General features: G+C 41.9%; 1 long non-coding RNA gene across 1 annotated transcript; it reads right to left on the bottom strand.

Annotated features, from left to right (window-relative positions):
- Window positions 1-211: 211 nt before the first annotated feature.
- Window positions 212-6,506, bottom strand: LOC135444979 (uncharacterized). Its single transcript, XR_010439402.1, has 3 exons — window positions 6,185-6,506; window positions 4,761-4,898; window positions 212-939 (listed from the first exon to the last, which is right to left on the bottom strand). It is a non-coding gene; the product is annotated as an uncharacterized LOC135444979 (long non-coding RNA).
- Window positions 6,507-7,851: the final 1,345 nt, after the last annotated feature.

Below are 7,851 nucleotides of genomic sequence, written 5' to 3'. Positions count from 1 at the left end.
TTATGATTTGTTCTATACCTGAATAAACAATACGTAAATATCCTGAGTTACTCCAGGCTTTTAAAATTAACATTAGGGCTTTCTTGAAACAAATGGACTCCCATCTCTTCCAGAAGCTTTTTGATCTCAGCTTAACATGAAAACTTGTTATTTATCAGGTACTGGATATGCATTGATTTAGGATACCAGCTGAGTACTTGAAGGTGTGAATTATTAAGGAAAGTAGTCCCTACTATTGTTTACGGAAGCCTAAGTGCTTGGGGGTTTTAAATAAAATACATTTGAGTTTAAGTTGTGAGACAAATTTGAGCACTGCAAGTGCAATAGTAATGGTTTTAGCGCTTACATAAAAGCCTCACTGCCTGCTGCAAACTATTTCCCAAATAAGGATATGCATTTTACAGACAAGGAAGGCTGATGTAATTTATTGGTGCTTGAGGGCAGGGCTAAAGACCCTGAGCCAGCTGTTAATGGGGCCAAGAGGGAGCGTGGGTCTGTGCTCCCCAGCCAAGGCCCAGCCAGGCAGCAGTGGGGTGCCCATGGCTGTCTCAAAGCCCCTGGGACTCTCACCGGTTACAGCCCAACATGGCATTAGCCTTGTGACTGCTGGATGGAAGTGCCACCCAGCTGGATGGAAGTGCCACACAGCTGCATGGAAGTGCCACACAGCTGGACGTGCTCCCCCCTGTATGGGACACAGCCAGGCTGGGATGGTCCCTGCTGGGCTGGCAGCAGCAGTGCCTTTATTTGAGTCAATGGTTAGCTGTGAGATTTGTCACCCAGTGCCCACTGGCTCTTCTGGAAGTGATGCCGGCCGGCTGTCCGACGTAGGGAGCTGGGAATATTCTGCTCCTGGCAGTAATAAAGGGCAAGGCAACGCTCCCTCCGCTGCTTCAGCTTCCTGGCTGCGTCATGCTGTGCATTTGGTGATACTCAGTGCTGGCCAGGGATGAAAAAGAAATGAATTGGAAGGAAAGAGTATGACAAAAACGAATGGTATGGTATAACAGAAACTGGCTACAAGGCGTGAGACGCCAGTGTGGAGCAGTTATGCTGAAAAATGTTGAACAGATGGCATAGGACAATGCAAAGATTGTTTAACATTACCCTGAGGTACAGTGAAATATTGTCAGGTGTGGGAATGGAGTGAGATTTTCCAAAGAGGTCTTCTGGGACTGCTCACACGCCCCAGCGTCTTGGCAAGCGTTGGGAGACAAATTGAAACTAATAGCTGAGCAGGTGAGACCAACGGGATCTGCACTCCTGTTGTTAAAATGAGTCTTTAATAACACAGGGTGGGACAGTGCTGTATACTTGATAGCTATTTTTGTAGCCATTACAACTAATTTGTTTTATGTAGACATTGGAAAAGATAAATTACTAGTAGCATAGGTGATTAATATGCTAGGCAGAAACACTGCAGCTCTTCTTTCAGATGCCAGTGTCCATACACAGGAAAATTTACAGGAAGCTGTGAGCTCTGGCAGCCACTTTAGAGTGCCAGAAATGAAGGCACTTAACTAGATTTAAACCAAACTTTAACATAATACATTTTAATCAAGAAAAAACCTTAAGCAGTCTTCAAATATTTTTAAAAAAACTTAACTATTACAACTGGTTAGTTGCACCAGCATTTTTAAAAAAGTAATTGCATTGGATTTTTTAAACATCGATTCCTATAGCACATTAAAATAATTAAGAAAAAGTACTACTTCTTTCTTGACTTCTGTCTGAAAGTATGAGACAAAAGTTGTCAAACACTTGAATGTGGCTTCTGTGGAATCAACCCCAAGAGTGTTTTCAGTTACAAGAAAAAATGCTCTAATTTTTTGAGAATTATATTGGCTTGGGACATGATGAGGCTGGAGAAGTGCTTTCTGCTTTATTCATAAAAAGAAAAATTTTTGGAGGTCATATGTCAGACTTGAGTTTTTCCTGTTTTCTACAAAACCAGCAGGTGGTACTTGCAAGAAAACTCCATTCTTCTAATTTGCAAAAATTCCCAAGAAGAAAATATACGAGAGAGGTGCAGTTGGTTCCAGTGTGAAACTTGGCAAGAAAGATTTTGCCTGCAAAAATCAGGGCTTAGTTATTACATTTGGCACTTATTCTTTTTCATTATGCAATAAGGACATGAAACATCTACTGGATGCTCCCTAGAGATGGACAAAGTTCTCCCTTGAATTCTTTCTTATAAGAAGTGTATGCACATAATTTTTTTAAAGGTTTCCATGAAAGAAAAAAGTGAAAGCTGGAAATGTTGTGAGGTTGTTGGGGATTTTTTGTCATGCCAAAACAAAAACCCAAATAAATAATTTTTTGACAAAATCCCAGAAAAATCAAAGACTATTGTTTGCTTTTTTAATTTCTGCTGAAAGATTTTGGGAGCTGTTTTCTCTCTGCTTGTCAACTCTCCTAACCTCCTCCTCTCTCCTGGAAGCATCTTTTTTTTCCATGCTTCATAGGCCTTTGTTATTGTTTACAAATATTACAATTTTCAGTTGTAATCTACAATTTCTATGAGTTCCTGCTTGTATTGTGTTTTGAAAGTCAAGGTTTATAAACCTAGGCACTTTGGTTGTTAAGAGTTTGATTCTGCAGTTTTGGACAGGGAAACACCCTTCCCTGTGAATGTCAGAGTTAAGGTACCAGGACAGCCCAGTTGCTGTTGGCTTGGAATTCCTTGGGGGTTTGATCCCCAGGAGAAGATGGTTTGGTGATGGACTCTGGTGTAAGGCTGTGCCCTGGAGGAAGATTTCATGCCCACATTGGGCTGGGACACACAGGACACCATAACTGTGTTATGTGCCTTTCTAGGAACCTTCTTTTAGCTTTCTGATGCTGTCTGGGGCTTGAGGACAATCCTCTAATCCAGCCTCCAGTAGGCACAGGCCATTAAATACTTGTTCTTACTATTCCCAAGGAGATCTGTAGCCTGCTTTGCTTTATAGGTTGCCCAGGGAAGTTGTGGATGCCCTGATCCTGGAAGTGTTCAAGGCCAGGTTGGACAAGGCCTTGAGCAACATGGTCTAGTGGGAGATGTCCCTGCCCATGCCAGGGGAAAGAGGCGTTGGGACTAGATGATTTTTAAGGACAATTCCAACCCCTTAACATTCTACGATTTTATGATACTACAATTCTACGAATCTATTATTCTATGAATCTTGCCTTTGAAACCTGCGTTCCCCAATGGTCCTTCTTGTGCAGGCACAAGAGCCCTAAAAGTTCTAAGGGTTATCACAACCCCTTTTTTAACTTGTGTCACCCTCCAAGAGCTTCCCTGGCATTGCCTTTCCTCTGACATGATTCCCTGCTTTTCCTCCTCCCGTTTTTAGTGCAGGTTAACAGCACCCCGAGGCAGTGACCGTGCCCTGTTGCAGGTGTCACCGTGCAACATGCCTTTCCTCTGGGAGGCTGGTGGCCTGGCTATGCCAGTGCCAGGACTGACACTTGACAGACAGACAAGGAAGTCAGTTGGATGCACTTTGCATCTTTCTTTGCCTTTGTCAGGCTTCCCACTGCTTTTTGAGTGAGCAAAAGCCGCTGACGTTACCATCCTTGTTTTGGAGGGTAAAATAGTCTAGTGAAGTCATGGTGAAAATAAACAGCCAAATTATGTCAAAATGAAACATGAATATCTAGGCATAGCTTCATCACTAAGAGTTTAAAAAAAATCACAGGAAGTGAAAGAATACGTTTGTTTTTTTTTTAATACAAGCAACAATAAAGAAGCCACAGTGCATCCAGCTGAAAAGATCTCTCCCTAAAGTTTCATCTTTAGTGTTTTACTTCTCCATGGCTGCAGGCAGTTACATGCGCTCCCTAAAACTAAATTAAGCTTTCAGGCTCTATATCTGATTCCTCCCTGTCTTATACCAGGAAATGTAAGTAGCATGGCTGATGTTTGCAGGGCTAAAATCCAAAACTGAAGAATAAATTCTTGTGATGCATTTTTGTATTTACTGAAAAGCACATCTGTCAATATTTTTAAAAATTAAATCATCAAATTAAGATAGCAATCATTTCTCATAAAATAAACTATACTTTGTGTCCCAGACAATACATATGTGGGAATTAATCTCAACCAGGCAAAGCCTTGTTTAATTGATTAAGTTTTAGATATGGTAAGTAACCACATTGGAGTCTATGCAATAAAGCTAAACATATGCTTTGCCTCTGCAGAGCTGGAGCCTTAAAGCTGAAAAGGTATAAAAGAACTGCTTGGCTGGAAACCATCAAATTTGTAACCTTTCACTCTTTTACTACATACAAAAGAAAATACCTTGTATTATCAACAACTTAATTTATGGCGAATTTAAATGCAGTTTCCAGAAAATAGCTCCCATTAGGATCTCATTAGAAGACACTGCCACTTTTTCCAGCATGTGTTACTCAATTCCTCATGAAGTTTGTGGAAGTTAAGGGTAGGGACCATATTTTATCATGAGCAGGATTCAACCTCGTACCAAACAGTAAAAATTGCCCCCTGACATTTTGGCCTCAGGTCCTTGTAAATGCTCATTTCAGCATAGCATTCCTACTTAAAACACTTGGCATGGATAGATAGATGTAAAAGTAAAAGAGTTATTTTGCATTCAAAAATTCTCCCATCCCACTTCCAGAAGTGGCTTGGATGTGGCTGGTGCCTGTGAGATATCAGGGACTGCTGATGGCAGTGGAGGAGGAGTGTGAAGGTCGGTGTGGCCGTGGAACCCTCGTCGGTCTGATGGGTGCAAGGCTGACAATGAGCAAGGACCTACCTTGTAATCCAGCTTTGAAACTCTTGTGTGGCCTCTCTATCATGCAATGTTAGGAACTAGATGTGTTGTTTCAAGGTTTTCAACTTTTCCCTGGTTTTCACTCACATGTTGAAAATAGCTGGCTTCCCAGAGCGATGCCTGTGAAGGATGGCAAGAGACACTTGCTCTTTCCCCTCACTCCCACTGACCTGCTTAAGTCAGGTTTCAAAGACATGCTGATAAAGGTAATTTCAGCCCAATTTTAGGCTAGGTCCATGGAGAAAAAGAAAAGTAAGTGAAAGCCCTAATTTTTCTATTTGTGGATTTATAGTGTGCTGCTTATTTTGGATCATCTCTGATGACAGCTCGGAGTTACTCTATCATTATGTACTGTGCCACAGTCATGATGACATCTTGTAGTGGAGTGCAAATAACATTTATTTTTCAGGCAATATATAGACCTAGTGGCTTTTAGATTTTTTTTTGTTTTTTTTTTTTGGTGCTGTTTCTTTTTTTAAGGATTTTTTTCTCAATTATATTGAAGCTAATATATCAATATTGTTCCAGTATCTATTTTATTCATGCATAAGAATGCATGTACATGTGTTTGTATATATATATATATATATATATATATGGTACATGTGTTTGTATATATATATATATATATGTTTGGACAGGTTGTATATAATTGATTTGGAGCATATTCTGTATTGATGCAATATTGGTATTTTTTCAATGAAAGCTCTGCAATATATATGAAGAATCTGGCTTTTTCAATATAAACTACAAAAATATATGCTTGTCTTCACACATTCACCAGACCTTCTGCTACATGACATAAAGTATATAAAGCACCAGACCTTCATTCATATCAAAAGCTTATTTCACTTAATCCAGAGTGTTCCTTTGTGAAGCTTTCCCATTTTTCATAAAAGATTATGTTCTAAGTGCAACACTTTCAAAAACAAAGGGAAAAAAAGGAAAAGGAAGCCAGAGTAAAAATAAAACAACATATTCCTCAAAATTAAAACCAGGAAGATATTCTTATGCAGGCTGAGCATGTTGTGGACTGATGAGTGTGTGTATATATACACATATAGAGCATGCAGACAACTAGATGTTAGTCCAAAACATACACATTGCTATGTCTGCCAGAAAGGAGTTTTGTTCGTGTGTGAATTTCTGAACTCTTATCCAATTAGACAGTTTTAGATAATTTTTAAAAACACATAGATAATTTACAGTGGGTAGTGAAGAGTGTAGGAAAAATTTACCTGTATCATCTCTGCATTAGACTGATTCAGTGATTAAGATTTTCACAAGGTCAAATACAGAAAATGGTTGGAAAATGTAAAATAAAACTAATAGTAGCTGGTTGTGCAGAGACCCTGGGATTTGAGTATCTTCCTAAAGGGCTACAGTAATAAACACAAATTCGTTACCTGAAAAGCTGCAGCATAAATTGCCATAAACTGCCAGTGCAAAAGCAGGTCTTGTTCCCAACCTTCTCCATGTTTACAATTTAATTCTTCTGAGAATAAGATCTGTACATGAAGAGAAGAGATAAAGTGTTTGACAGGGAGCAGGGAGAGCTTGTGACAAAGCAGCACTATCAGCGTGAGGACAGGCACTGCAGCTTTTGAGTGCATGGCTTTAAGAGTGGAACAGAGAGCTGGATGCATTTTCTTTCTTTGGGAATCACACAGGTTTGCCAGTAATCCTTCCCATCACTTGTAGCTGTGCTTCCCATGACTCTGGACTTTTCCTGTGATCAGGACAGGCAGAAAACATGAAATCAGTTAATTAGTCTTTCAGCTGGAAGCATTTTAATCTGCTGATAACAATCAGTAATTGGGAAGGGTGGAATGACGCAGCTGTAATGCTTAATGATTTTTTGAGGGAAGGGGGTATAAAATTAAATCTCAGTTGTTTTTGTTGGTTTTTATAACTGGTAAAGTATTATTCAGGGAATTCAATCAATCTGTTACACATCTTTCAAGGATTTTGATGCTCTTTGTAAACTGCTTCCCTTACAATGACAAATTGCTGATCTGTCACTCCACTTAGTTGGCCCTACACTCTTGCACAGTGTGGACAGACAAGGCATGTAATTTCATTCCTACTTGCTCTGCACACTTTTTCTTGGCCTGCTGGCAAAAGCCCTCTGGTGCCAGGTCTCCCATTCCAGCTGTTGTGCATTTATCTTACCAGCGGACAAATACTTCATCATCCTGTAATTCTTTTTTGAATGGGGCTCCAGGGCAGACAATATTTGTGGGAAAATCTGCCCAGTCTGGCTGTGCCTTCTGACACAGGATGAAGTGGTTTGCCTCCCTGCCATTTAGGAAGGTCACAGAGAGACACATTTGGCTAAAGAGCACAGAGCCCTCTTTGCTGAGCCTGGTTGCTGCAGACACAGCAGCAGTGTGTGCTCAGTGCTGGGATGGGATGCTCCTCACCTGGCAGTGTGTGCTCAGTGCTGGGGATGCTCCTCACCTGGCAGTGTGTGCTCAGTGCTGGGGATGGGATGCTCCTCACCTGGCAGGGTGTGCCCAGAGCTGGGGATGTTCCTCACCTGGCAGGGTGTGCCCAGAGCTGGGGATGTTCCTCACCTGGCAGTGTGTGCTCAGTGCTGGGATGGGATGCTCCTCACCTGGCAGTGAGTGCTCAGTGCTGGGGATGCTCCTCACCTGGCAGTGTGTGCTCAGTGCTGGGGATGGGATGTTCCTCACCTGGCAGGTGTGCCAGAGCTGGGATGTCCCTGGCAGTGTGTCGTGCTGGATGTCCTCACCTGGCAGTGTGTGCCCAGAGCTGGGGATGTTCCTCACCTGGCAGTGTGTGCTCAGTGCTGGGGATGCTCCTCACCTGGCAGTGTGTGCCCAGAGCTGGGGATGGGATGCTCCTCACCTGGCAGTGTGTGCTCAGTGCTGGGGATGCTCCTCACCTGGCAGTGCCGGGCTGCTTGCAATGGGAAGCTGCTCACAATCTCGCCCTTCTCGCTGTAATTGTCTCCTGACAGCTACCTGCGTTTCCTCAGCCACGTCCCTCTTTTCCAGTGAAACCCGAAACCAGGTGAAACTTGCTCAGTGTCAGATTTCACTTCCAAATT

The sequence above is a fragment of the Zonotrichia leucophrys genome, chromosome 3 (genome assembly GCF_028769735.1).
Source record: "Zonotrichia leucophrys gambelii isolate GWCS_2022_RI chromosome 3, RI_Zleu_2.0, whole genome shotgun sequence".
In the NCBI taxonomy this organism is placed as follows: Eukaryota; Metazoa; Chordata; class Aves; order Passeriformes; family Passerellidae; genus Zonotrichia; species Zonotrichia leucophrys.
Note: the sequence above shows the minus strand (reverse complement) of the source record. Positions and strands in the feature narration are given on the sequence as shown.